At 40.3% G+C, this 9,364-nt stretch overlaps 1 pseudogene; it reads left to right on the forward strand.

Annotated features, from left to right (window-relative positions):
• The first annotated feature begins 8,315 nt into the window (after nt 1-8,315).
• Nucleotides 8,316-8,433, forward strand: LOC126475716 (5S ribosomal RNA; annotated as a pseudogene).
• Nucleotides 8,434-9,364: the final 931 nt, after the last annotated feature.

Genomic DNA, 9,364 nt, shown 5'->3' on the forward strand with positions numbered 1-9,364 from the left:
TCTTCAGATAACTTATCTTCAGATAAGCTATCTGAAGATGGCCTAATACGCCGAAAACTAGTTCATACAAATAGAACAAAAAAAAAAAAAAAAACCGTCTAAGTGTTATTCAACCCTCAATATGGAATTTTTCTATCAAGAAGCGACGGAAGAATCCATAAATAAGGTTTGCGTAATTTTTGTGCTCGTGTTTTGTGAGCTACTTTTTCGTTGCCAGTGTTGCTGATCATTTCACCCAAGTACTTGAAGTACTTAACTTGTTTGATGTCACCAAATTTTGTTGCAAGTGGTTTCAGATTTGAACTTTTGTAGTCCATGAATTGTGTTTTGGAGTCCGGTTTTGATGGCAACCTCATGTAGTTTCTCGATGGTATGTTTGGCTTCCTCAGGAGTCCTCATAATTATTGCTATATCAACAGCAAAAGCAAGGTATTTTATGTTGATTCGTTTGTCCTTTTTTCCCATATTTATCCCAGGTATTCCTTTCTCCCACGTCTTGATAATCTTGTCCAGCACCAGGTTAAAGAGGTGTGGGGACAATCCAGCACCCTGTCTCACTCGTATCCCAATTTGAGAAGGTTCAGAAACTTCTTCCATGAATTTTACTTTTGAGGTTGTGTCAAAGCCTAGGCAGTTAATGAAGTAGTTTTGTTATCTACACCATATTCACGAAGTATATTGAACAGACTGGTGCGATGAATCGAGTAGTATGCTCTCTTGAAATCTACGAAGCTGACTACTGTGCGGTTCGACTAACGGCGTTGCAGTATCATCTTCAGGTTCCAGATCTGTTCTGCGCAGGTTCGATGTGAGAGGAAGCCTGCCTGATATTCACCGATCATATGTTCTGTCTGTTGTTCTAATCTGGTGAGAAGAGCATGTGAGAGCACTTTGCAAGCGATTGGTAGAAGTGAATTGCCTCGATAGTTGTTGGAATCGGTCTTGTCGTCCTTTTTGTGTAGAGGGTGAAACAAAGCAGTTTTCCAATCGGCTGGTATGACTCCACTTTCCCATATATTTGCTATGATAGTTTTTAGTCTGTCAGTCAAGAGTTCACCTCCAATCTTGAGCAATTCGGCAATTACACCATCTTCCTCTGATGCTTTGTTGTTTTTTAGACGTGACACAGTTTCGTATCTCCTCATGCGTAGGTGGAGTTGAGTCCTGGTTTGGGGTCGCAATATGGAAGTCAAGTTTCTCTGCTGGTGGTTCACATTTGTGTAACTTCTCGAAATGCTGTTTCAGATTTCACAGTTGCCCCTCGTGTTCGTCTCAAGTGTTCCATCAGGGCGCCGAAAAGAAAGAGTGAGTGGCTTGAAGGTTGCTAGTTCGTCCCTAAGTGTCCTATAAAAGTTTCTCGTGTTGTTTCTTTTAAATTCATTATCAGTTTCCTCTAATCGTTTGTGATGGTACGTGCGTTTAATTTGTCTGATGGTTTTTGAAATTTTCTTCTGTGTTTCCAAAAAGATCTGCCAATTCTCCGGTGTTTGATGGCTTTGCCAAATCTTCCAGGCTTAAATACGTGATTCAAGTGCTCTGTCGCAGTCTGTTGTCCACCACCTGTGTTTCCTTTTCCGTGGTGGTTGACCGAGTTTTCTTGATGACTGCTGAATGGTTCCAAGAAGCTCTTCCCATGTTTTCGTGTTAGTATCTAGTCATTGTGCAAATTCCTCTGCGTGTTCTTTTAGGTATTCTGGATCAATGCGCAGAAGTGTAGATTTTCGGCACACGTTTCGACTAGTTATGAAGCTGATTTTTACTTGTGAGAGATGGTTATCGGACTCCACGAAACCTTTGCGTGCCCTCACGTTCATGATTTCTGGAGAGAATTTTCTAGTTATCGCTACATGGTCAATTTGATATTCCCCACTGTGGTTGTTTGGAGATCTCCATGTAGTCATTTTCCTCGGTGGTTTCTTAAAGTGAGTGGACATTATTTGAAGGTTGGCTACCCCACGTGTGTTGACTAAGCGATGTCCATTGGTGTTTGTCTTTTTGTGTGCTAAAAAATTCCCAATTATATGTCCTTGTTCACGTTCTCTGCCAATTTGCGCATTGAAATCTCCCAACAGGACTTTGACATGGTGTTGAGGGATCTTGGTGAGTACACGCTCGAGTTGTGACCACAACTTCTCCACTTTGTTTTTGTCAGGATCGTTATTGTCTGGAGCATGGGCGTTTACCAGTGTATGGGCCTTATTGGCACATTAAACTGTGAATTGAGAGAGGCGTTCAGAGGGCGACGAGAAGTCTATCACAAAGTCTTGGATACTGTTATGCACGAGGAGTGCCGTTCCCAACAAATTTATGTTACTATTTTTCAGTTCGATCGCAGGGTTTCCCTTGTAGACTCGATAGCCACCGGAATCAAAGTGATCACAATCACGAAAACGTGTTTTTTTTACTGCAAGTATACAAATCCCAAATCTATCACAAGTATCTGTCAGTATCTTGGGTTTTCCTGTTTTAGTCAGCGTCTGTACGTTCAGTGTATCAATGAATTGCTTTCGCTTTGGTTTGAGGAGTTTTGGAAAGCTCCGACTCTTCCCTGCATGATGTCCTGGTCCCCCAGAATCGGAATGACCAGGTTCGCCTCGCTCTTCTGAGTTAGGGCCTGAGGTAGTTGCTTTGTTGCCTGTATTTCCATCATGCCAAGTTCATGGTTGATTACAGCTGGTGGCCGACTGCCCGGGGCGAGTGGCTGATTGTCGTTTCATTTCAATCTCATCGTACGGGTTGTTAGTCCTGTTAGTCCGCACGGCAGCAGATGTATTGCTGCAGTGTTGGTGTTTTGGCTTTTATCCTCCTCCTTTATCCGGGCTTGGGACCGGCAGCAGGAATTACTGAGCTATTCAATCCACCCAGTAATTGCTCCAGGCGGAGTATATATATATATATATATATATATATATATATATATATATATATATATATATATATATATATATATATAATTACTTAAATTCTGCTGGCAACCTGCTGAATAGTGCACACTATTCTGACCAATTCCCAATGCAGTGTTATCCGAGTATAAATCGGTTATCCTTCTAGTGTTAACTGATATATATATTCCATCAAGGGATTTTAACGATATTGACTTCAGAACGAACTGTACCATTCATTCAGTTAACACTAGAATGATAACCGATTTACACTCGGCTAACACTGCCTTAGGCATTGGTCAGAACAGTGTGCACTATTCAGCAGGTTTCCAGCAGAATTTAATTAATTGTGTGATGAACCCAAGCCTGCAAATCTTAAGCTGAAAGTTTTCCTTCGGCACACTCTTTATATTCTGTGCAAGAGTTCCTTGTACTAATTGGCAACTTTTTTCAGCAATGTGTTATTTATTACTGCTCTGTTCCACAAATTGTTTTTTTTTATTTCGTTAATTCTTTGGTTCTTTCGTTGATAAGTTTTCTAATTAGCGTTCTGTTAACTATGTACTGAGTTGTTCCATGACAAGGCAGATTTAGCTCGCATGTTTCTGCGGAACCTAATAAATAAATTAAATAAAAATTGTTTACATTTAATACTCAGCAACAGTATATCGTCTATGTCACGAAATTAAGAAATGATTCGCAAATTGCGATTAAGGTTTCTCTTCAGCTGTAGAATATTTCAGAACAAATGGAAATCTCTGCTGGACTGGGACTCTTAACATGGATTTCGCGCTTGTCGAGAGCGGTGGCCTTGACGACTTCGGCTATTTGAGCACGTTTCAAGTAGCGGCCCAAACTTCCTTTTGTCCTGGTGTCTACATTTCCGTAGTTCTCGCACTATATTACCGTGATTCTCGCACAGATTGAGACTCTGTTTTTCTATTTTCACACTGCAATGCTATGGCGTGAAGTACTACAGAGTATTTCACGGTACAGCACAATAAGTCTTGAAAGGCTGATCTATCGACGAAATGTATCCATACTGGCGATATATTGACTGCATAACTCTCTCTCTTTCACCCCTTTATCTCATGCCCATTCCTGCTGACGCTCAGAATTAAAACCTACTTGCTTGCAATTCCTGGTTGTTGTTGTACTTATCGCGAACGAATGTAAACCGTGTTTGTTTTTTGTCTGCCCTATTGATATTTTTAATTCGTAAATGTATTATAACATGCTTATCGCCGTATACGTAACGTAAAATATGTGGTATGCCTGGTTAGATGTATGAGAGAACCTTATGGCCCCAATCTTGCCACATTCAATAGGTATGACATCGATGAATGAATGTCGTTATTGTATCTAAAAAATACCGATATTTCAGATATATTCTTGCCATATCTATTTAGCCAGTACCATGTTATGAAACGGAACATATGTAACTGTGGCGGTTTGGGACACATTTGACATTTATGTACCTCCCAGAAGCCGGAGACCTGCAGAGCTACGCTCAGCAGTAACTTGTTAACGCTTCTCTCGGCCATAACCTCTACAATATACCGTTAATATGTAGCAATTTCTACGTTTCTGGGAACATTAAAGTAAGCGCTCAGACATAAAAGTGTCCGCCACACTGAACGTTTTATGTTCCGAGAGCTATTAAACTTAGCACGGAATGCAGGCGCGACTGCATTCATGTACGTCTATTTACGTTCTCTAGAAGCGAGACTGCAAGGTGATATCTAACGAGTTCTCAAAGCATATCCTCCTCTCTCTTCTAGTGGCAGTTGCCTTGTAGTGCAAGCACGAGGCACGTCCGGCATTTACGCAAATGAAGAGGAGGTGCATTTGGCCATTCACGAGCGATCGGTTTGCATAAAGGCTGCGACCACTCACAATGAATGTTAAGATGTATTCAGCTTTGTATTTTTTACTAAAACCATGTTCATCCACAGTGAATCATTCTCGTTCGGGCTCCGAAACGTTACTGCTTCTGAACGTACTAGCCTCATAAACTGTTCCTTACCAAAAGCTGTATAACATGCGGGGCTACGTTATATAAACTACTAATGTAGATCGTAATAGCATGCATTTTTTGGTTCACTGAGCACTTAAAGAGATCTGCTTACCTCAGATCTTCTAAAGATGTCTCGTTGTCCTACTGGATTTTTCCTCAATTGGTCGCATGGTTTTGGTGTATAATTTTACCAATGACAGTAACTACAACGACTGGGATTGCTAGTACAGTTCCTAAATGAACTCTCACACGTCATTTAATTTAATAAAGGATGGCACTTTACTTTTTTCCACTGCGCCGTCAGTGTTAAATGAGGAGCCTGCACATTTGGTTGAAGTTCTAATAACTTTAATGCCACACGTGAACCAACAAGATCTATAAGCGAAAATTTATTCCAAGTTCGTGATCTCCAACCACAGTTTCGAGCACCGCTCCCATCATAGCTAAAATCATCGTCATTCAGCACCGGAAGTCACTTTGTATAACATAAAAAGTTATACGCGTCTCTTTTCACAGACTATATAGTGCTATGAATGCAAAATTCTAGCATATTTACTCTAGAATGGTTTGCTAGTTTACTTCAGGGAACACCGAGCGATACTGCCAAACGAATATTCCTGCAGTTTCTTGGAGGTTTGTACAAAGTGCAGTTTGTTCATGATTGACGATCCCCGCCGACTTTCATATATTAACTTCATTATGTCCTATATTTTCTGACTGTCTATTTTTAATAAACCGATGTTGCAAACACGAACATTTGAATAGGGCATCCAATACTGACGGCAAGGCTTTTTGTCAATTTATTTTATTGATATTGATATTTGAAGTTATCCATATTGTCGCTTATTTGTACGGGGAATGCTGTCTGTTTCAGCCCACGGACGTCTTTCTCATCGATTCAAGCTTTGACACCCAACGGTTATACGTGTACAGAAAAACCTACCGTTGTGGAGTGGGAAAACGTGTACGTTATGTCTTACTATCGCTGAAACAGTAGTGAACGTAACACTGCATTGAATTAAATGGCGACCTGCAGCGTGACACAAACCCCGCAACAGTACTATAAGTGTCTGTCATCAGATACGATGCGAAGCTATATACCCACAGGGTGCACCAAATAGAGACCATTTATGCTTCCGCCGTAAATCATATTCATCCGCCATGGTTATGGTCTGACGCCACTGTGAATACAAACCAATACACAGCTTCACTCGGCCAGCTCTCAGGGTTTGCGTCGGTAATCCAGTGGTCACCGAGACTTTGTCACGTTGGTGCAGTCAAAACACAGGGTCGCAGTAAACGCCTAGAATCATAATGTACATTATTGTCATTGCGTGGACTTCATACTGTTACAAACAGGAGCGCCAAGGTAGAGCTGCTATTGGATTAGTTAGCCATTGTCCACGGAGGTAGATTTAAACCCGTGTTCAGAACTTTAAGATCAGTCCCACGCTTTCGCATTGTTATCACACTAAAGGCGAGTATTTGTGTATAACATTTTAATAAACGCTTGTTAATTGTAGTCATCAACATAATTTATGCTGGACCCTAAATTTCCCTGTGACAAGACGGTTACTACGTGCAACCACACTACCTCTATACAGCAACTTCTTTCTGCGGTGAGGGGTTCGTTTCCTATTTGTCGGGTACAACATAAATTAGGGAAGAGAATTTATGGAAAGAAGAAGAGGCTACAAGGATTTACCATAATCAATGCCATATCATAACATGGATACGAGGATTTTACTGAAATAAAACAAAAATGCCAGTTCAACATAACCTGATATGACATAACTAAACACAATTTTCTAGTGCAAGTGAAACTGAATCTTTTGGTGCCAACAAATTAATTTTGACCGTGGCATATGTATATTTTGAACGATGCTACTATTTTCACATATACTTGTTACCAGTCTTGTTCCCTTTGCAGAAAAACTACCGAGAATTCAGTATATGTCTGCCCTTTCTTTTTCAGAAATGGTTCAACGTGAATTGCTGTAGCCATGATGTTGTTGTTGCAATAAGTATTCACCACCCAAGAATAGCTCGTGGCAAGGGCGGCCAAACTAGAAGTAGAGAGCGAGTAAATCTAAGACAGTTTTATGGTTTTGCAACAATTTATGGCTTTCTATGTGAAAGTAGGAGCCTGGTCCAAATTTATTTACGGAATGGAAAAACATTTCACCACGCACAAATGAACAGATGATGTTGAATGCAAAGCTTTTCTTCTTGCTAATGCGGAAACCGAGATTCTAAGTTGATTCAAAAGCTATGTACTGAAACAGATGGGCTGACTCTTTGATACTCAGAAATTAAAAATAATATACTATCTTATTCTGAGTCACAACTGTACGTAGCAGCAGCCGCCAACTATACATTTTTCAGTGTTTTAAGGAACCAAATCGAGATTACGAAGAATGAACAGCACAATTACAGGGCATAGAGGCTGTAAACAGTCTTATGCTGATTCTCTCATAAGCAGGCTCGATAGAGAATGGTTGCGTTCATGTGCACACTGTGTTGTTAATGACAAGTGTGAGGACTCTTTCTAGCGAAACACTAAATGGGCGCACTGCAAAAAGGTAGGTCACAAAGTTGATGTGTGTAACAAGAACCAAATCAGACAACGTAATAAAGACACTCTAGGACACAAAAGTGATTCATAATAAATGTAAAATATGTGTTCGAAGCGAACATGAAAGAATCAATAAAATTTCATGAACAGAAAGTCCAGTGGAAGTTATCTTTTCAGCAAATTACTAGGCTTGATCTCAGAATTAATAAAGAGACCCTGAAATGTCAAAGTGGTTCAGGTTCTTCAGTTTCTTTAATTAATATCGACGCATATAAAATACTAGAACGCCAAAATTTACCGACTTTTAGAGTTCTCTGTTTAGCTACAGTGACTAACAAGTGCCAGTCAAAGGACATCTGGTAACGGATGTTATAAGCAAGTGATTTACCAAAGAGGTCAGATTTATTATTTAGTCAGTTCACATGATGCTAGAAATTTACTGGGTCTTGATTTATTCAATAAACTATGCTTTGCAGTCCATGAAGGAACGAATTATATTCACACTGACATCCCTCAGGAAAAGTTCCAAAGATTATTACAGTAATATGATACAGTATTTTCTGAAGCAACAAGTAACATTACCCTGCAAAGCGCCCATAACGTTGAAGCTGGCGGCTGTGCCAAAATTCTGTCAAGTACGCAACATTCTATTTGCATTAAAGGACAAAGTGAAACAGGAAGTAAATCGCTTAAACAGATATTCATCATTATTAGTTGCTAACTGGCAATGCCAACCATTGTAGTGCAGAAGCCAAAATATATGTTATGGATCTGTGGCGATTTCAGAGTGACAGTCAGTGCGCAATCCGTGACAGATTTCTATCCAATTTTGAAATTGGAAGCCAACGGTCTTGCCGAAATGGTAACACCGGTTTCCGTCAGATCACCGAAGTTAAGCGCTGTCGGACTGGGCTAGTACTTGGATGTGAGACCATCCGGGCTGCCGAGCGCTGTTGGCAAGCGGGTTGCACCCAGCCCTTGTGAAGCAAACTGAGGAGCTACTTGATTGAGAAGTGGCGGCTCCGGTCTCGTAAACTAACATACGGCCGGGAGAGCGGTGTGCTGACCACATCCCCCTCCATACCCCTGACGCCTGTGGGCTGAGGATGACACGGCGGCCTGAGGGTACCGTTGGGCCTCAAGGTCTGTTCGGACGCAGTAAGTTAAGTTAAATTCACAATGCTGCAGTTATTTCTGTCTCATTCTCTGTATGAATGCAATAGGACAAGGGAATAAGCACCTCTTTTAAGACACAATAACAGTTTTATTTAGTATTATACCTAGTACAAGCAGCATCATAAAAACTTTGGTGTCAAAGAAGGTATTATCAGTACTGTTTTCATCTGAATGTAAGATGTAATTTAATGTTGACTGTAAGCAAAAATTGATCATAAAATTAATTAATAAACTATAAAATAATGTAAATGTATCCTTAGATACTAATTTTTGCAGCAGTAGCATAAAAGAGAGTTAGTTAACGCTGGTAGTGTCTTTACTGCCAATCACCACTTGCTGTATTTTCGGCTTGTACAACCACTATGTACCTTTCCGATAGAGTTATAAATTGAGCAGACAAAATTGTACAAATAACAAACCACACAGAATTGTAGGACCAATTAATTTACCAACGGGAAGCAACCTTGAAATTCAGTACAGTGAAAATTACCCTCTACCACGCACATCACAGTGACGTCTCTCTGTTCCATAAACTGAAAACTTTGCTCTAATGCGACTACGGTCGCCGAATGCAGAGCATCAAACAGAATGCCGATGAAATTAATTTTAAAGTGAATTAAAGAGAAGATGAATCGCGGAGGAGCATACGCATCGAGGTCAGAGTAGAATATGTTGCGCAATTAAGATATTTTGTCTTTAGAAAGAATGTTTCGA

The sequence above is a fragment of the Schistocerca serialis genome, chromosome 4, assembly GCF_023864345.2.
Source record: "Schistocerca serialis cubense isolate TAMUIC-IGC-003099 chromosome 4, iqSchSeri2.2, whole genome shotgun sequence".
In the NCBI taxonomy this organism is placed as follows: domain Eukaryota; kingdom Metazoa; phylum Arthropoda; class Insecta; order Orthoptera; family Acrididae; genus Schistocerca; species Schistocerca serialis.